Below are 22,131 nucleotides of genomic sequence, written 5' to 3' on the forward strand. Positions count from 1 at the left end.
TCTGCCGGACGAAAACTACGAATGCAAGTACACCAACATTTCACGATACCTAATCAGTAAAAAACGCAGCACATATTATAGTGAAAGCATGAAAGCCGTCTGACGATGAACCGTAATGATTCGAAACCGGTAACGGTACATTTTGAATAAAGGAACTTAGAATAAATTTTTGGCTGATTGCTGTCTCAACATCAAAATTTGTCTTCAAATTACAGCCATCGTCTCCAACCATGTCATTATATGACAAAATCGCATTTATGCGGTTATTAAAGATTGCTGGGAGAAAAAAAAGAATACCGGAAGATAGGAAACAAGCCATAATCCATCCGCTATATGAGAAGCGTGACAGGACAGACACCAAAAATTACCGAGGCTTATCTCTACTTCCAGTCACCTACAAAATTATGTCCAAAGATCTACTGAGTAAGGTACAAGATAAAGCAGAACAGACAATTGACGAGTACCAAGCAGAGTTCAGAAAACACAGATTGTGCCCAAAGCAAATTTTTAAATTATATACTATCCTCAGGATCAGACAATGCGGAACCTTAATATAGTCATTACATTCATTGATTTCAAAAATGCATACGATTCTGTAGACAGACAGTATTTCCAACATTGGATGTAGCAGGTATCGACAAAACCATCAGACAATTAGTCGAACAGACATTCACAAACACAACGTTAAAAATTAAATTTGTAGGAGTAGTGTTTGAACCCTTTAGAATTAACACAAGTGTTCGGCAGAGCGATGGGCTCTAACCGACTATCATCTGGTCCTAGACAAGGTCATGAGAGAGTAGGATAGAGAACTACAACAGAAACATACAGATGGAATCCATCTAGGACAAGGGAGAGGAAATCTGAGGTGAAATATCTCGCTTTTGCTGACGGTATTGCAGTAATTTCTATGAACAAAACACGCAAAAATAATTATAGAAACACTTCACAAAACTGCATCTAAAACCGGGTTACTAATATGATGCAAGAAAACTGAATACATTGAACATAAACACAACAGAGAAAAATATATACAAACGCAACACGGAAATATCAAAAGAGTTGTAAGTTTATTTGAGAGAATGTATACAATCAAATGGGTTAGTTAACACCACAAGTAAGAAAAGATGGAAGAAGATGGAATTAGCATACAAACTCACCAAAAACCAATATGATAAAAGATTAATATCATTCCAGGCAAAAGTTAAACACTGCCCAACAGTAATTTAACCGGAAGCATTTTACAGATGCTAATGCCTAACAATGAATAAAAGAAGTGAGCAAGAAGAATTGGAAAAGAAAGGAAAATAATCAGAAAAATTTTAGGATTGCAAAAGAACAAAGATAATAACTGGACGAAGAGGAGAAATTAAGATCTATATGAAAACACAGACACAATCACAAATAAGAAAGAGGAGATTAAAATTTTGCGGTCATATGCACAGAATGAATAACAAAAGGCTAACGAAGGAAATTTTTAATTTCATTTCCAAATCAAAAAACATCATGGGATGGCTAGAAGAGACAAGGAAGGACTTGAGAAATCTTAACGTCCCAGAAAGCACCATGCAGGACAGAGAAAGTTTCAGGATACTGTGCAGTACTGCAAAATTGCTTGTCGAACGATGACATTCACAACCTAGCAGGATGATATCAAATGAACAGAGAAGGCCATCAGCCAACGCATGAAGTAGTTCTGGGAAGATAGAAAGAAAAAGAGTATGCCTTTTTCTTATGTGCTAAGCGGTCTATAATTGACCAAATTCTGTAAGAAAAATGGATTATTTCACATTTTTCATTATTTAGAATCATCTGCCACCTTTCGCACCACAAAGACGTTTTAAAATCATTTTGCAGTTTGTTTCGATCTTCTGATGACCTTAGCAGACGATAAACGACACCATAATCTGCGAATATTCTGACTGATCAGATTATCTCCGAAACCATTTATATACATTAGGAACTGCAGAGGTCCCATAAACGTTCCATGGGGACGCCACATATCACTTTCTTTTAAGTCGATGACGCTCCGTCAGTTATCTTTCTGCCAGTAATCCAGGTATCCAGTCGCACAACAGAGACAATACTCCTCAGGCAAGCAGTTTGACTACAAATCGTTTGCAGGTACGGTATCAAAAGTCTTCTGAAAACCTAGGAATATGGAATCAATTTGAGATCCCCTGTCCATATCATTCATTACTTCATGAGGGTAAATAGATACTTCTGTGTCGCAAAAACGATTATTTTCAATTGGTGATGACTGTGTGTTAATAGGCAGTTTTCTTTGAGATAGTTCATGGTACGATAGTGCAGTAACCGTGCTGTTAAGGAGATCGAGACAATGTTCCTTCGGACATGCATGCGTGTCTGAAGGAACGTTGCATCTTCCTTCGTCACAACACAGGCACTACAATATCTTATTTACCCGCCGATTCCAGGCAGCGACTTCACATTAAAAATGCCTCCCCTGTACGGGAATTACATAATGTGTGTACGAATACAGGTTGTGACTCAGGAACGACGACATATGAAGGGCTTATTTCAATAGTGGTACAAGTCCATTTTTGTTCATTCGGAGATACAGAGTCCTGAAGTTAAATGAGCGCTGAAAAATCTGCAGTTCAGATACCAGAAATATTCAGGCATATGGCTTCTTGCTAGAGATGAACCTATCTTTCTGTTTGTATGGACCATTAGTGTCAGAAGCATTATAGACAGAAAAGTGGAGATAATGGATTTGTACCACTATTGAAATAAGCCCTTCATATGGAAGTTTAGGTCTGGCAGTGAGCCGCGCACGTGTAGCGAAAGCGTTTAAGGCGACCTTTCGAGTAATGTGGGAAATCCGTGCTCGAGTCGTGGTCCGGCACAAATATTCATTGTCGTCATTCGTTTGTACAGCTGAAGCTTGTTCATATTTAGAACTATCTAAATCACCGGACTACTTCTTTTTCCTTGAGTGCTGGTGTGACCTGTGCAACTTTCCAGTCTTCAAGTGCGAATCTTTCGTCGGGCGGACGGTTGTATAAGCTTGCTGTACATGAAGCTATTTCATCAGCACAGTCAGAAAGAAACCTACAGGAATATAGCCTAGACTAAAAGTGTAGTGGCGTAGCAAGACAGCCACGCCACTCGGAAGTAGCCGAAAGGCACGCGTTCAGCTCACGCAGATTGGCGTGAGGTCTGGAACAGGACAATGTCTTGAGAATTGCAATAAAGTACGAAAATCTTGTAATACTTAACTTTAATCCACATTTGTAGAACATCTCTCGTTACGGTACATGCTTCATAATATTAATTATCCATTGAATACGGCGCCTTGCTAGGTCGTAGCAAATGTAGCTGAAGGCTATGCTAACTATCGTCTCGGCAAATGAGAGCGTATTTGTCAGTGAACCTTTCCTTGCAAAGTCGGCTGTACAAATGGGGCGAGTGCTAGTACGTCTCTCTAGACCTGCCGTGTGGTGGCGCTCGGTCGGCTATCACTGACAGTGGCGACACGCGGGTCCGGCGTATACTAATGGACCGCGGCCGATTTAAAGGCTACCACCTAGCAAGTGTGGTGTCTGGCGGTGACACCACAAAAAGACTTGCCTTTTTTAAGTAATTTTGGTTGCTTCGCTACAGCGAGGATATTTACTTCTGTGCTACTCATTTTGGCAGCAGTTCTTGATACGAATTAGGTAGCACTGTAACTGGTAATATTACCATAAATATTCTGTCCTCATACGAAAAATCATAACGCTTCGTCATTTAAAAAATGATTTGTTACGTAAGTTGTGATGAATACTCCGTTCTTTCAAAGTGTACCTTACTTACTATACAATTTTATAAAGCTCATGATCATCCACTTCACAATGAAGGCAACCATACCCTGAATTACCCGTGGTCTAAGGGTAGCGTTGTTGATTAATAATCAAAACGTCCTCAGTCCCAGTTCTGAACTACATCAGTGATTAAAATCTGAATAAATATCATCAGCAATGGCGGCCGATGATTTCCGGCGTAAGAAGTCACCCTCATTCTGCCAACGGCCTTGTCAAAGACGTCGGAGGAGCGGAAAGATGTACGGGGTTGGGAATCTGTCCCTAAAAGGCTGAAGAGTTCATCGGGCTGCAGAGGTCAATATAAACAACTGCCTTAAATACAAGTGATGTGTATCCATATGACTTGTGGCCTGTAATTGCAAAAAGTGTCATGTGATGTTTAAAGCTTTCCCGGCGTAGTGATTGTTCCATAAAAACACGGGAGAATTGCCGGATATCAGTAACTTCCTGCCACGATATTTCGGCGCAGAGTCTTCTGGCAATCTTCAGGTGAATGCCACTGTAGTAGTACTACTTACTGATATCCGGCAGTTCTCCCGTGTTTTTATGGAACAGTGTCATGTCTATCTCCCTATTAGCCAAACATTCCGAACTTGTCCCCCTTTCGGATTTCCGATAGAAGACTGCCAAGAGGGAGGTCACCTTGAGAAAAAGACAGAGTAAAAAATAAGACTAGTGTTCCACGAGTTGGGGCATGGAATGTCAGAAATTTGAAGGGGCGTAATATCAACAGCAGCAGAAAATTGTATAACGTGAGTAGTATTCTTTATGAATAGGAAGGTAGGGCAGAGGGTGAGTTACTGTAAACAGTTCCGTGATGAGTTGTAGCAAACTGACACCGCCAAAAATAGTTCGGGTATACATGCCGATGTCGCAAGCAGAAGATGAAGAGACAAAGTATATGAAGACACTGAATGGGTAAGTCAGTAGCTAAAGGGAGATGAGAACCTAATAGTCAAGGTGGGTTAGAATGCTGTTGTACGGGAAGAAGTAGATGAAAGGGTTACGGGAGAATATGGGCTTCGATACTTGGAAAGAAAGAGGAGAAAGACTAATTGAGTTTTGTAACAAATTTCAACTAGTGACAGCGAATACTCTGTTCAAGAATCGCAAGGTACTCGGGAAAGGCCAGGTGGTACTGGAAGATTTCAGTTAAATTACATCATGGTCAGGCAGCGATTCAGATATCAGATACTGGATTGTAAGACGTACCCAGGGGCATATATATCCTCAGATCACAGTTTGGTAATGATGAAGAGTAGGCTGAAGTTTAAGAGACTTGTCAGGTAGAACCAATCCACGAACAGAGTGGGTTATGGAAGTACTAAGGAATGAACAGATACGCTTTAAGTTCCCTAAGGCTATAGACACAGCAATAAGGAACAACTCAGTAGGCAGTTCAGTTGAAGATGAATGGACAGCTCTGAAAAGTGCAGTCACATAAATTGGAAAGAAAAACGTAGATAATACGAAAGTAACTGAGAAGAAACCATGGATCACAGATGAAATGTTTCAGATTATCGACGAAAGGAGCAATTACATTAATGTCCAGGGATTACAGAGAATACAGAGGAATACAGAGAAACAAGTCTCTTAGGAATGAAGTAGAAAGGAAGTGGGAGATAGCTAAGATGAAATCTCTGCATGAAGAATGTGAAGAAATCGAAAAAGAAATGATTGTCGGAAAGACTGACTCAGCATGTGCAAAAGTCAAAACAGCATTCGGTGAAAGTAAAAGCAGGGGTGGTTATTAAGAGTGCTATGGGAATGTCACTGTTAAATGCAGAGGAGAGAGCGGATAGGTGGAAAGAGTACACTGCAAATCTCTCCTCCGACTTGTCTGATAACGTGAAGAAGAAAAAACAGGAATCGATACAGAAGAGCAAGGGATCCAGTATTAGAATGAGAATTTAAAAGAGCTTTGAAAGACTTAAGATCTAATAAGGGGCGGGAGGGATAGATAAAATAACGTCAGAATTTGTAAATTCATTGAGAGAAGTGGCAACAAAATTACTGATGTGTCGGATGTAAAGAGTCCGGCGATATGCCATCTGACATTCGGAAATATCGTCCACAGAATTCCCGAGAATGCAAGAGCAGACAACTGCGAGAATTATCACACTAAAAGCTCTTGCGTCCAAGTTGTTGACAAGGATAATATACAGAAGAATGGAAAATAAAATCTAGATCTGTTGGATGAAGATCAGTTTGGCTTTAGAAAGGGGAAGGGCCCCAGAGAAGCAGTGCTGACGTTGCCGTTGACATGTAAGCAAGACTAGAGAAACATTAAGAAACCTTCATAGGATTTGTCGATCTGGGAAAAGTGTTCGGCAATTTCAAATGGTGCAGAATGCTCAAAACTGTGAGAAAAATTAGAATTCAAGGTGAAAGTTTATCGAATGATAAGATTCGCGAATGAAATATCTATTCTATGTGAAAGTTAAGAAGAATTGCCGTAACTGTTGAATGGAATGAACAGGCTGAAGACTACGGAATATGTCAGAATGGAGGGTAGGAGACGAGGTAATCGTGGAATTAAAGCTGTGAGAATGGGGCGTGATTCGTGCTAGCGTAGCTCAGTCGGCAGAGCACTTGCCTGCGTAAGGCAAAGATCCCGAGTACGAGTCTCGGTCCGGCCCACAGTTTTAAAGTGCCAGGAATTTTCAGTGCAGAATATGGATTGAGAGTAAATCGAAGAAAGCCAGAAATATGGGAAGTAGCAGAAATGAGAACAGCGAGAAACTTAACATCAGAATTGGTAATTATGTAATAGATGAAGTTAAGGAATTCTGCTGCCTAGGCAGCAAAATAACTCGTGAGGGACGGAGCAAGGAGGACATCAAAAGCAGACTAGCAGTGGCAAAAAGGGCGTTCCTGACCTAGAGAAATCTACTAGTATCAAACAAAGGTCTTAATTTGGGAGAGAAATTTCTGAGAATATACGTTTGGAGCACAGCATTGTATGTTAATGAAACATGAACTGGAGGAAAACCGGAAGAGAAGAGAATCGAAGTACTTGAGATGCGGTTCTGCGGAAGAATGTTGCAAATTAGCTGTGCTGTGTGGCGGAACCGGTTTATAGTATTTCGTGACTTTCATTACTTATGAATGATATTTCAGGTAGAAATCTCCACTTGACGTTGTGTAGAAATGTTGTCTGTAAAGTCGTGTGAGTGGGACTAAATTGCTTATCATTTATCAGATTTTACACAACTGTTACTTAAGATGAAAGCTCCTTTCTCTAGCAAAAGGAACATTTAGTCACAAAATACTACCCGCGCACAACACTGACGTATGTCTATTAAAATATTTCATGTAAATCGTCCGAAATAATTAGGCTTCATACATCAGCAAATAAGAAATTTATATTACGTAACGTGCTGTGAGCAATATTTTTAAAGATTCAATCTGAGTTGAATGCTGTCTTTTAAAGTAGATTCGGGACCACCAGTGCACATTTACTTCCATTCATTTATATCTAACAACATTTATGTTTATTAAAATTCTCGATTCAAAACTGCCGCGAAGATATTTTTGCTAAGATGGCGGCCGACAGACGATAGTCAATTTGTCTATTGTTGTTTTCCATTTCTTTCATATCAAGTTAATATATTCAGATAAAAGTCTTTAAACCTTTTGCTTTCTATTCTTTAGCATTTAAAGTTACTCTCAATGATAAATACCAGCCAATACCAGCCACTAGTAAACTCCGCTGTAAGTTACTAGCGCTAACGGCTGCGCTCCTAATTGCGGAGCTGAAAATTAACACTTAAAAACATTAATTAGATTGGATTAAAATAGAAATAAATACAAATCCACGACTAGACAATAGCGATTCTATTTTTCAAATAATAATTAACAATGTAGTTACAGGCTTTCTCTTTACAGACCTCACACGTCTCACGTCCGAACAGTTCATCGGTTAGCACAGGAAGAACAACTGAACCACAATTATCACAGATAACAGAAAAAGATTATAATTGTCGTTGTCCATGAATGTAGTTCTCTGATAGTTTTAATTCACACAAAAATTAAATTATTACAGGAATAATGAAATAAAATTATCGTCATTTTTACACGATACAGTCTTTTTATACGTAGTATAGATAATATTTGCTGAAGTTTGTACACTTAGTTCATTTTAACATCTTGTGGCTAGAACATAGTGTCGTGTATATTACAACTGGTAAGGAAAGGAGTTTCTGTGGAGAATCATCGAGGAAAGGAATATATGGAAGAAGGACCGACAGGATGGTAGAACATCTGTTAAAACATCATGAAATAACCTCTGTGGTACAGGAGAGAAATTTGCGATGGGCAGCATCAAACCAATCAGAATACTAAAAACACACACACAGAGAGAGAGAGAGAGAGAGAGAGAGAGAGAGAGAGAGAGACGAAACTAACGTCCAGTATCCTTGTGATCAATTCGTTGTAGAATCTTAGAACACATTATGAGCTCAAAGGTAAAAGTATGAAAAAATCTCCATGCCAAAGAGCTTGCATTCCGAAAACAACCACGTCAAAACCTACTCAGTTTTTTCACATGAGTGCCTGAAAGCCATGGATGAAGGCAGTCACGTAGATGCAGCATTTCTTGATTTCCAAAAAGCAATTGACTCGGTACTTAATCCACGTTTACTATCAAAAGTATCATCGCATGGTGTATGAAACAAAATTTGTGATTGGATTAATGAGTTTTTGGTACGGAGGACGCAGCAAATTATTTTGGATGGAAAGCTGTCAACGGAAGAGGAAGTGTGCCGGTGGTAAATGTTGGGACTCCTGTTGTTAATTTTTATTAGTAATGATATTGCAGTCAGCATTATAGTTAGATTTTTCGCAGATGATGTAGTTATCTATAAAGAGGTACTATGTAAAAAAAGCTGCATAAATATTCAGATTTTGATAAGATTTCAAAGTGGTGCAAAGATTGGCAACTTGTTTGAAATGTTCCGAAATGTAAAACTGTGCTCGTCATAATAAAACGAAAACAACGTGGTACCCTACGACTGCAGTATCAACGAGTCACAATTGGAGCCGCTCACCTCTGCAAATACCTAGGCGTAACAGTTTGTAGGGGTATGAAATGCTCACATAGGCTCAGACGAAGGTAAAACAGATGGCAACGTCGGTTCGGTGGCAAGATACTAGAGAAACGCCATCAGTATAGAGAGGAAACTGCATACAAAAGACTCGTGCGATTCGTTAGAACACTGATCACGTCTGTAGGACCAATACCAAATAGGACTAGCAAGGAATATTCAACGAAAAAGAGGAAGGTAGAATGGTCACTGGTTTGCAGACAGTGGGAGAGTGTCAGGGCGACGCTGAAAAAATGAAATGGCAAACGCTTGAATATGGAGGCAAACTATCCCGGGAAAGCCTGGTTAAGTTTCAAGAACCCGTTTTAAATGATAAATCTACGAATATAATACAGCCCCGTACCTGTCGGTCCCGTAGTGACTGTGAGGATAAATTTAGGCTATTAAAGCGGTCGCTGAGACGTTTAAGCAATCATTCCTTCCACGCTCCATACGTGAATGGAACGATAAGAAACCTTAGTAACTGGTACAATAGGAAGTAGCCTCTGCCATGCACTTAACAGTGGTTTGCACAGTATGGAGGCACATGTAGAATTATTGTTACAATGGAAGTTGTTTTCTTGTTTTACGTCACGTATGGAGGACGTGCACATGTAAGGCTAAGAATAGAAGAAAAAGCCAAGTACGAGGTGCATTCAAGTTCTTTTTTGTCCGGACTGGAAAGAGATAGAAACATGCGCATTGTTTTAAAATGAGGCCATGTTCATTGTCAATATGTCCCAGAGATGGCAGCACCGTACGGCAGATGGAATTTTACCGCCAGCGGCGAGAATGAGAACTGTTTTAAATACTTAAAATGGCGACGTTTTCCTTACTTGAACAGCGTGCAATCGTTCGTTTTCTGAAATTGCGTGGTGTGAAACCAATTGAAATTCATCGACAGTTGAAGGAGACATGTGATGATGGAGTTATGGATGTGTCGAAAGTGCGTTCGTGGGTGCGACAGTTTAATGAAGGCAGAACATCGTGTGACAACAAACCGAAACAACCTCGGGTTCGCACAAGCCAGTCTGACGACATGATCGAGAAATTGGAGAGAATTGTTTTGGGGGATCGCCGAATGACTGTGGAACAGATCGGCTCCAGAGTTGGCATTTCTGTGGGTTCTGTGCACACAATCCTGGATGACGACGTGAAAATGCGAAAAGTGTCATCCAGGTGGGTGCCACGAATGCTGACGGACGACCACACGGCTGCTGGTGTGGCATGTTGCCAAGCAATGTTGACGCGCAACGACAGCATGAATGGGACTTTGCCGGCCGGTGTGGCCGTGCGGTTCTAGGCGCTTCAGTCTGGAACCGCGTGATCGCAACGGTCGCAGGTTCGAATCTTGCCTCGGGCATGGATGTGTGTGATGTCCTTAGATTAGTTAGGTTTAAGTAGTTCTAAACTGATGACCACAGCTGTTAAGTCCCATAGTACTCAGAGCCATTTTAATCTGACTTTCTTTTCGTCGGTTGTGACAATGGATGAGACGTGGATGCCATTTTTCAATCCAGAAACAAAGCGCCAGTCAGCTCAATGGAAGCACACAGATCCACCGCCACCAAAAAAATTTCGGGTAACCGCCAGTGCTGAAAAAATGATGGTGTCCATGTTCTGGGACAGCGAAGGCGTAAACCTTACCCATTGCGTTCCAAAGGGCACTACGGTAACAGGTGCATCCTACGAAAATGTTTTGAAGAACAAATTCCTTCCTGCACTGCAACAAAAACGTCCGGGAAGGGCTGCACGTGTGCTGTTTCACCAAGACAACGCGCCCGCACATCGAGCTAACGTTACGCAACAGTTTCTTCGTGATAACAACTTTGAAGTGATTCCTCATGCTCCCTACTCACCTGACCTGGCTCCTAGTGACTTTTCGCTTTTTCCAACAATGAAAGACACTCTCCGTGGCCGCACATTCACCAGCTGTGCTGCTATTGCCTCAGCGATTTTCCAGTGGTCAAAACAGGCTCCTAAAGAAGCCTTCGCCGCTGCCATGGAATCATGGCGTCAGCGTTGTGAAAAATGTGTACGTCTGCAGGGCGATTACGTCGAGAAGTAACGCCAGTTTCATCGATTTCGGGTGTGTAGTTAATTAGAAAAAAAAATCGGAGGACTTAGAACTTGAATGCACCTCGTACAGCTTTCGTCGTCTGTACGGAGTGAAACAGAACTCCACCGCCAAACTTTCAGGGGTTCTTTAGGGATGTTTTCTGAGTATTTTGGTATAAAGGGCGCGCAGTCTCCAGCGTCTCTTTACACAGTAATGATGTAATTATGACTTATTTGGCTTCGTTATCAGAATTATCTCTGTGCCTGTGAAAATACTTCTACAACAGTGAAGAAGAGTGTAATATCGAATCAGCAAAACGTAATAACACGAAAGGATCCCGTTACTCGTCGGCACCTATGTACAGATGCAAAACTACTGTTACTGCCACCACTGAGGCAACAGCTGCTCACATCGCCTTCGTGTCCTTTTGCATTGCATCCAGTGAACAGACAGACGAGATGCGTAGCGCGCTGTCCGTACTGTTGTGCACTACTATTAAGGTACAAGTGACATTGCTTTAAGCTGGAGACTGAAACGAGCAGCGGCACTGATTGCAAGAATGAGGGTGAAAAGTGAAGTGGGCATTACTGCCATAAACAGCAAGTACCATGAGTGAACGGAACAAGTTTCTTGTCGAACATGACACGCAGTTGACATCGTCGACATTTTCACAATTGCGCAGATCTTTTCAATGCAATCCCAATGTAAGGGGTAAGATATCAAACGAAATGTAATTAATCTGTAACGAGTCACCAGAGACCACGGGTCCATTGCATCAAAATACTAGGAAAATATCCTTGGACAACCACCGATGTTTTGTCGGTGGATTTACGCTTTACCATGTATACATGCATAATGGCCTTTCTTGTTAGACTAACAACGCATCTTATGTATGTTACTGTTCCATATGCTGATCCGCGAATATAGACTATAATTTATTTTTAAGTCCGCTTTGTCGACTGGAAGACATATGATTTTTAAAATCCATGTTCGTAATTCGGTTTTAATGTTTTCCACTGTATTTTCCGAAGATCTGATTAATAAAAAATATATTATTGGGACCGACATAAGTTAAAAATTTATAATCCTTTCCGATTGTGAAATTTAGGCATTCTAATTCTCATTCGAGAATCTTCAGCGGTCTTCATTAGCACACCAGGTAGGGGCAGACCCTCGGTGTTTCTACCGCAGAACACAGAAGTAAACATAGCGGCCTTCGGGCTGCGCGAGTTGTGTCAAGCTTCCCCCTCCAACTGGTTACTCACAACCACTGACTGATGTGCTAGTCGTTTCACGCAGAACGTGTCGCACGGTACAAGGGGAATGACATTTCATGTCAACCGATTTGCCCTTAAAAACTTGTTTTACTTATTTAAAGCAAAGCTACATCCGTTTCTGTAGTCAGTTTCTCAGTAAAACTTTTAGTTTTCGAGTAAAAAATAACTAAAAACCACTGTATTGGGATTCGCGCGTGTTCTCCGCTATACAGTCTTTCTCATTCAGTTTTGAGAAAACTGTTTTTGTTGTGGTCTTCAGTCCAAAGACTGGTTTGATGCAGCTCTCCATGCTACTCTATCTTGTGCAAGCCTCTTCACCTCTGTGTTACTACTGCAACCTAGATCCTTCTGAATCTGCTAAATTTATTCACCTCTAAGTCTTCCTCAACGATTTTTAACCCTCCCCCGCCTCGCTTACCTCCAGTACTAAATAGCTGGTCCTTCGATGCCTCAGAATGTGTCTTGCCAACCGATCCCTTCTTCTGCGTGATCTATCCATCTAATCTTCAGCATTCTTCTGTAGAAAGAAAGTATTCGGTAAAAAAAAACCACTATTTTTCCACATATTCTTCCCACACATTGCAGCTTGATAACGAAGTTGTTTTAGTTTCGTTATGGTCTGTAGTTACTGTGATACTTCGACGTAAAGTACAACATCGCGATTATTTTCAAAAGTTTGCAGTGAAAAATGTGGTTTCTGGCCAGTTTACGTTTGGTGGGTTTTAGGACATAGATGGCGGCGTGCGAAATGTAGCGAACAATGGTAGAAGAAGGGTCATATCTGTTCCCATTCTCGAGAAAATATGTGAGATATATTGGAAATTCTCCGCGACGAACTTGACAGCTGCGCGCCACATTCGCGACTATTGCCGCCTGCTATGGCCTACTCTGCGGAGTGCAAAGCTGCCTCGTGTTTTTCTTCTTCGTACTGTACCGACACAAACCGAAGTTGGAAGTGAAGGAAAAAATTAATGGCATGGAAAGACAACGGCAGTCACCAGCTCATGACGGTGACTGTATGTTGTGTGTATTGCCTGTTTCCAGGAAACAGAGTTACCTATATTTTTGAATTTATTCGCTCATTTATTATATCCTGTTCACTTTACAACTGCCGTTTTAGCTGAGGATGCTGCGAGCTGCTGACATGTTCTGCTATTGGTTGTTTCGAATGACGCACGAGCGATATAACTGCGCTCACTCAAAATGTCAACACTGACCCTGAACTGTACTTTATATAACTGTAGCAAATAAAACAAACATACATTCCAGTAACTCACATCTACAGAAAAACAATCGAAGTGAATAACAAGTAGAAAACTTGTTTTACAGTCACACAATGTAACTTTGCGTGTAGGAGACAACGGTACTTTCGGTTTTAATACTAGTAGAGAAAAGCGTAGTATATGACCAAAATAAAATAAAGCTTGTGTTACTGTCTTCTAACTGAAGCGAACGTGTAATATTCTTGAAATGAGTGTACGAAACTGAAGTTCAATTGTTATTTTAAGATCTAATGACTAGAGTTGAGGTGCAGATCAAAGCTGTAGGTTTCTTCGCATTTTTCTCGTTTTCTCTTAATTGTTCCAAGAAAGTGCCGTACTCCCTCTCAACCAGAGATGTCTTATTTTTACATTTTTTAAACTAAGCAAACCTCCATGTTTTTCTTCTGGCAGAAATGAACTACGTTATTTATCAAAACTTTTTCATACGAGAATACTCTACGATAATGTATACCTGCGTGATGACTGTCCATTTCAGCAAACGCTAAGAATACGTAAAAGTAGTAACGCACCATGACTATAAAGTGATTGCACAATGCCAAGGCTCATATGTTACTCGTGTATTGTCGAGTATTATCGGACGCCTTTGGTCCAATCTGTACGTAAAAAAAAGTTTAGTTCCACATTCTGTCTTCGGAAATAACTTGAAAACCAACAAATCAAAGCAAATCCGATAAAAATGAGAGATAAGGTACTGAGTAAATAAGCAGACACAGGGAAAACAGCCGGCCGAAGTGGCCGTGCGGTTAAAGGCGCTGCAGTCTGGAACCGCAAGACCGCTACGGTCGCAGGTTCGAATCCTGCCTCGGGCATGGATGTTTGTGATGTCCTTAGGTTAATTAGGTTTAACTAGTTCTAAGTTCTAGGGGACTAATGACCTCAGAAGTTGAGTCCCATAGTGCTCAGAGCCATTTGAACCAGGGAAAACAGCAGCACAATTGGCGCTGCGCTCGGCGCGTAGGTACCCAAGGGGTGGGGTGCCGGACACAAGTCCTCCGGTCCTTTGACAAAGGAAAGGCACCTCTACTTCTACGATCTGTGAGTTCTACCTGCTGGGCAAGCCATGGAATTGGGACGGACGGATTAGTGGATTTTTCTCGACCATTTCTCGGTGCAAATTTCACTGGATGCAGTTTAAAGGACACCGGTTCTCTGATGCCCCTATTGTGGAACACATATGTTCCTATGGTGGTGAAAGGCTCAAAGAAAACTAAATCTAAGACGAAGGTGATGAAGAGTAGTAGATAGAACAACGACTTTCCTAATATAAAAAAATGGGGACGATACCATAGTCGAAAGAGTAAAAGTTTTATTATACAAGATGAATGAAGCAAGGAAGTTATTAAAGTGGCTGAAGTGAAGAAACTTTCTTCAGTAAATAAGTTCTACTGGTACCAGTTGTGAATAAGGAAATGAAGAGTAAGACCTTGAAAGTGAATGTCTGGAGAACAAAATCATATGGAAGTGTAACATGCATCGTCAAGTAACGGCTAAAGGAGAGCCATTTGAACTGTGATACAATAGAAAATTTTTTTCTGAATTGCGATATGAAGAAAAAATAAAAAGAATATGTGAGGAAAGGAGTCTACGGAAGGGATGAGTTAGTGGAACATTTGAACTGTATCCACCGCTAGATGGAGCGGTAGTGGCAAATATAGTACAGGCAGGAAAAATCGTAAAGAAGCCAAAACAAGTCATAGAGAATATATGCTGTAGTAACTACGTAGGGACGACAAGATTTGCACAAAGCAGAAAATATTTGAGGTCAGTATCGCAACCGTCAAAAGTTTGACGACTTAAAAAGAGACATATTTGGTATCTATTGCATGAAAAAATTATATATACACACATCAAAAAGAGTTTTGCATCAGCTCGGTTACGAGAATTCCGAAACCTGTATAGAAAATTGCAATAGAGAACAACATAAACATAATTTCCGCCCTTTTTAATGCTCATGAAAACCATACATTGCATGTTGTCCCACCAAATGGTGAAATCTTCAGCGGTGGTGGTACAGATTGCTCTAATGCCCAGTAGCAGGTCCTCTTGCATTGTGCATGCTTGTATTCGTCGTGACATACTATCCACAAGTTCATCAAGGCACTGTTGGTCCAAAGTGTCCCACTTTTCAACAGCGATTCGGCGTAGATCTCTCAGGGTGGTTGGTGGGTTACGTCGTCCATAAATAGCCATTTTCAATCTATCTCAGGCATGTTCGATAGAGTTCATGTCTGGAGAACATGCTGGCCACTCTAATCGAGCGATGTCGTTATCCTGAAGGAAGTCATACACAAGATGTGCTCGATGGGGGTGCGAATTGTTGTCCATGAAGACGAATGCCTCGCCAATATGCTGCCGATATGGTTGCACTATCGGGTTACGGCGCCTTCAAGGACCACCAGCGGCATACGTCGGCCCCACATAATGCCACCCCAAAACATCAGGGAACCTCCACCTTACCGCATTCGCTCGACAGTGTGTCCAAGGCGTTCAGCCTGACCGGGTTGCCCCCGAACACGTCTCCGTCTATTATCTGGTTGAAGGCATATGCGACACTCATTGGTGAAGAGAACGTGATGCCAATCCTGGGCGGTCCAATCGGCATGTTGTTGGGCCCATCTGTACCGCGCTGCATGGTGTCGTGGTTGCAAAGATGGACCTCGCCATGGACATCGGGAGTGAAGATACGCATCGTGCAGCCTATTGCGCACAGTTTGAGTCGTAAAACGGCGTCCTGTGGCTGCATGAAAAGCATTATTCAACATGGTGACGTCGCTGTCAGGTTTGCTCCGAGCCATAATCTGTAGGTAGCGCTCATGCCCTTGGAAGGCCTGAGCGAGGCATGCCATCGACAATTCCTGTCTCTATCTTCTACGTGTCCGAAAAGTATCACTTTGGTTCACTGCAAGACACTTGGACACCTCCCTTGTTGAGAGCCCTTCCTGGTACAAAGAAACAATGCGGACGCGATCGAACCGCGGTATTGACCGTCTAGGCATGGTTGAACTACAGACAACACGAGCCGTGTACCTCCTTCCTGGTGGAATGACTCAAAGTGATGGGCTGTCGGACCCCATCCGTCTAATAGGCGCTGCTCATGGGTGGTTGTTGACATCTTTGGGCGGGTTTAGTGACATCTCTGAACAGTCAAAGGTACTGTGTCTGTGATACAATATCCACAGTGAACTTCTGTCCTCAGGAGTTAAGGGAACCGGGGTGATGCAAAACTTTTTTTGATGTGTGTATTATTCATCCATCCTGGAAATCAAGAATCTCAAAGATTTTCGCTTGTTTTAGATATAGTTAGTAGGAAGATATCGGTCGCGGGAATTCCTAGACAGAATCAAAATCTCTACAGTAGTTCCTCCGACTATCCCGGATACTGAGAAAGGAGCGAGGGGACTTCAGTTTTTATATATGTACGTATAACATGCAATAAAATATTATTAATTACGTAGTAAAACACAACTATAAGTTACATTTTACGTTTTAAATGATGAATGCAATGTATGTTCTGACGCCTAAAAGTTATTTTTCATGTGACTTAATTGCAGTTTCATAATTCTTAATTTTTTTTCCTTTTCTTTTGCTGTAAAACCTGGCCTCTTGCCAAATTTCATGGTTCTGGGTCAACTGGAAGTACTCTGTAGATTTTGATGAATGAATTTGTATCAAAATATGTGATATAAATGGACATGTATTTTGACGGAAATTGTGTAGAAACTTAAAATTTTTACTCTGCCAAGAGACCTCAAAACGTGGCATAAATTTGAGCTTGATACTACTCGTTTATGAAATATGGTTTCCTAACAGTCGGACAGACCGACGACGACGAATCTATTAGGGTTCCGTTTTCACAGATTCAGGCACGGAAACTTAACAAAAAGAAACATTTGGTGTGTAGTGCATGAAAAATTTGAAGACTCACGTCTTCTTCCTTATTGCACAAATAGAATGTAGGAGATTCCTTCAACCCTATTTCGAACAGGTGCATCGGAAATGTCATGAAGACAGTGCCAGATCTGAAGTATTTAGTCCCTGGTATATTGTAGCGTAAAGGGTACCATTTATTTTCGCAGGATATCGGTTGGTGCTTCGGGCTGACAGCACGGCTAGTTGTGGCAGTGAAACGAACCAGAGGGACGGTCGCGTTTTGTGACGTGGGATTTAAGTGCAGTAACGATGGTCAGTGTTCTCAGTAAAGTTCCGGGCAGGCAGTGAGGCGAGAGTGAAAGCAGCGAGACTGTGGGCGGTGCTGCGCGAGGTTCGGGCAACAGCTACGCATCAAAAGGGGAGTCTTTGCTGTCCTGACGTGCTGGCTTTTGATGTCTGACCAGTGTGTATCACCCACTGGAAAATTTGTTCTGACGTGGTGGATGTGCTTCGAGTTTGGATGTATGAAAGAACCCAATGTCAGTTATGGTGATGGGCTTACTACCTGTGAGTCAGTTCCGGCCTTTGGTCCTAAGAGTTACCTCGTGGTTACGGCCCATTGGTTGATGAACTTGCTGAACGACAAACCTACAGCCAAAGTACTCTCTTGTTAACACACTGGGGCCGCTGTTGATTTCGGTATTGGCCCTCAGAAATTATGGTGAGCATTTTGTTTTACGACTGTTACATCGATATGTGGTTTGTTCGTCTGTGTGCCCGCCGTCTTCGTTGCCTTTAAACTCATCAGAAGCACAGTAAAGACAGTGAACTACTCATGCTCATGAATTAAGGATAATTGCAGAATGTGGTGCCACAGAACGAGGCACTACACAAAACTGGCGCTAATAGCATAGGCACATAGGGAACACACACGATACAGACCAGTAAGTCTACAGTATTGGTGATAAGATGAGAAAACCATCCCGAAACACATGTGCTACAAAACACCACTTTTTTTTTTTTTATAAGAGGTGGAGCCCCTCCACGCCCACACCGGCATGATGGCCAACACAAAAGGTCTACTGCCATCTCTGCATAAGGGTTAGTATTCACTAAAGTGAGGTGTCGCAGGATGTGGGTACTGCGATGTTTGCGTACGTCTGGTTAAGATTAACCATTAATACGCGCTCATCTGGAGATAGATTGGTCGAAATCTGACTAAGGGTAGCGGTTGTAAGGGCAGAGGAAAAAAAGTGCCAAGGCAAGAGCCAAGGGAAAAAAACCTCTGCGATAGTTAGGTCGGGTGGTAAGAGCAGTAGCGGTTGTCTTGCTGCCTGCGATAGGTTGTGCAAGGATAGGCTTTGTAAGTAGTGGGTATCATGCATGTCGATACCTTGACGTTGTGCGTTTGTGCTGCTCGGCGGCTGGCGCTGGCTGCTGGTTCAGAGTCCTCGGTCAGCGTCAGCAGCCTGCAACAGTTAGGTTTGTTATCGATCTTGTGTCCGATAGATCATATACCGGAAGCACAGTGTGAGGGAATGTTGGCAGATTGTTTGTGCGTCTGTGGGCGAGCTCGTCGGTGTCCCTGCTGTGGCCTGTTGGTCGGCTCTAATAGCAGCTGGTAGTTGCCAGTCAGTGTTGCTGATATGCAGGGGCTTACCGACGTTTGTCGCTGTTTGCGTATGTATGTACCCCGACATCAATATGGGATATGATCACCATGAATACGTATACAGGCCGCACAACGGGTTGGCATACTCTGGATCAGGTGGTCGAGCAGCTGCTGGGGTATAGCCTCCCATTCTTGCACCAGTGCCTGTCGGAGCTCCTGAAGTGTCCTAGGGGTTTGAAGACGTGCAGCGATACATCTACCAAGAGCGTCAGAGAGGTGCTCGATGAGGTTTAGGTTTGGAGAACAGGCAGGCCACTCCATTCTCCTGATATCTTCTGTTTAAAGGTACTCCTCCACGATGGCAGCTCGGTGGGACCGTACGTTACCACCCATGAGAAGGAAGGTGGGACCCATTACACCACTGAAAAGGCGGACATACTGGTGCAAAATGACGTCCGGATACACCTGACCTGTTACAGTTCCTATGTCAAAGACATGCAGGGGTGTTCGTGCACCAATCATAATCTCACCCCACACCATCAAACCAGGACCTCCATAGAGGTTCCTTTCAAGGACATTAAGGGGTTGGTATCTAGTTCCTGGTTCACGCCAGATGAAAACCCGACAAGAATCGCTGTTCAGACTATACTTTGACTCGTCCGTGAACATAACCTGGCACCACTGTTCTTGACACCAGGCTTTATGGGCGCTCCTGTGACCAGGGGTCAGTGGAATGCACCTTGCAGGTCTCCGGGCGAATGAACCACGTGTGTTCAGTTGTCTGTAGACTGTGTCTGGAGACAACTGTTCCAGTGGCTGCGGTAAGGTACCTGCAGTACTCTGTGGCCGTCTGCGGGCACTGATGGTGAGATACTGGTCTTCTTGTGGTGTTGTACACTGTGGACGTCCCGTACTGTAGCTTCTGGACACGTTTTCTTTCTGCTGGAATCGTTGCCATAATCGTGAGATCACACATTGTGGCACACGGAGGGCTCGTGCTACGACCCCTGCTGTGTTTGACCAGCCTCCAGTCGCCCTAGTATTCTACCCCTCATAACGTCATCAATATGTGTTCTTTGAGCCATTTTCAACTTAGTCACCATTAGCATGTCTGAAGACGCCTGCTCACCTACTCGCTGCACCGTGCTTTGACATGCACCAACACCCCTCTGCGTATGTGGATTGCTGCCAAGGCCACCGTGAGACGATCGCAGGTGAAATGCACCGCATCGTCATACCCCGAGGTGATTTAAACCCTCAAACCACCCACCAGAGCGTTGTTTCACCATGTATCAGCAGTATCCTTAATTTATGAGCATGAGTGTAGTTATCAATAGCTTTCCAGCCGATTGTTTGTTATTAATCTTACGGCTTCAGTGAAGCGCTAGGCCGAGTTGGGTGGGGGCAATTTCAAAATGCAAAGCTGAATGTAATATAGCTCACTCCTGCGACTTGGCAGTTAAAGCTTTATCTACTATTGTACCTTCTGAGCCGTGGCAGCTCGACCTGGTCGATCTCCGACAACAAAACCTGATCTTTACCCGCTTTCCGTGACTGGCTGGCAGATCGCGTCTGTTGCAAGGGAATCCTACTGTGGCGTCTGCAGAACTGCGTTGGAATGAGTAGGCGGCGAGCTCATGTGTCTAGAATTGCTCGCAAGTGATTGATCGCTTCGGAGGCGTGGTAGCCTCTTTGTTGCTGTCTCCCTCGAACATGAGCATTGTTAAGAATCGATGGTGGAGGGCCTCCCTGATGGCGGAAAATTCCTCTTCTCGTTGCGTTTGCGGTACGGATGAGGCTTAAAGGTGGCGTTTTCCTTTGGTACCTTTTAATGGCCATAAGAGTTTGCTGCCTGTGAAGTTGCAATGACGTCCTTCTGAATGGTCTATAGCCAACAGAGATAGCAAAATTGACTCTAATGTTGCCATGTGGTGTGTTCACACAAATTTGGGCAAGACATTATAATTCTTCGACTGGCAAATGAGATTTTAAACCTTGTGTTTAATATTAATCAAACATTGAATTTAATTAGGAATAATTTTGGAGGTGTAGTGTACCTTGTGATTGAAGTGTTTTCAAGCCCTGGCGCCGCAGTGATATACTGTGAAATGATATGCGGATGTACTGCGCCTGTATAATGGGCGTTGAGATCCCCTGCTGCACTCGAACATACTACTTTATTCATATGACAAACATTACAAGAGTAAAGAAAACATTGAAAACAGAGCAAGCCAAACATTAATTTAGAACTTAATTCCCGGCTAAATGCACCATTCAATCTCACGCCTCAGGAACAAAAGAACTATAATTTAAAACCGGATAAAGGCCAATAACTTAAGAATTAAAAACAGGAACTTGAATTTAAAAAGCAGAAGGCCTCATCTTAGAACATTTCTCTAAATTAGGCTGAAGGCAAACAATCTCGCTCCCTAAGCGCAAAACAACTTTAATTTAAAATCGGCTAGAAGCCCTACATAAACAACAAGGACAAATAAGAAAAGGCAGCACATCAGAGGGCGCTCAGAAGTTTCCTAGAGTAGGCCTGGAATTCATACACTAACACTCGCTTAGGTGAGGCAGGCAGTCGGCCCAACAATTCTCAATCCGACGGCAACCCAACCGACAGACAGTCAACTGACCAAGCGACAGGATAACTTGTGCTCCAACTGACCAACACACAACAGGGAGTTCAACGGAACAACGAAGAAGGTATCGGCAGCCCAACACATTCAGCTATCACACCACACGCCATGCTGGACAGCCACAACACGACGAGGAAAATACACTGCCTGAATTTACGTCAATGGTCAGGGCAGGTAACCGGAACGTTAACGGCCACAAGGCAGAAGATACCCCCTGCGGGTCTGGGGTAAGAATAGGCCCGAGGTATTCCTGCCTGTCGTAAGAGGCGACTAAAAGGAGTTTCAACCGTTTCGGGCTTCCATGTGATGGTCCCCCTTGGGGTTTGACCTCCATTTTTCAAAATTCTACAGAAGTACGAGCCTTTTGGGGAAGGACGCCTTACGTGGTGTACCACTGGTCCTCAGTGCACTAAGACCTTGGCACTCAGCATTGTAACGTTGTTGTAACCATACCCACTATTCCTCAAATTGGGCCTC

Source organism: Schistocerca nitens, chromosome 2, assembly GCF_023898315.1.
Source record: "Schistocerca nitens isolate TAMUIC-IGC-003100 chromosome 2, iqSchNite1.1, whole genome shotgun sequence".
Classification (NCBI taxonomy): domain Eukaryota; kingdom Metazoa; phylum Arthropoda; class Insecta; order Orthoptera; family Acrididae; genus Schistocerca; species Schistocerca nitens.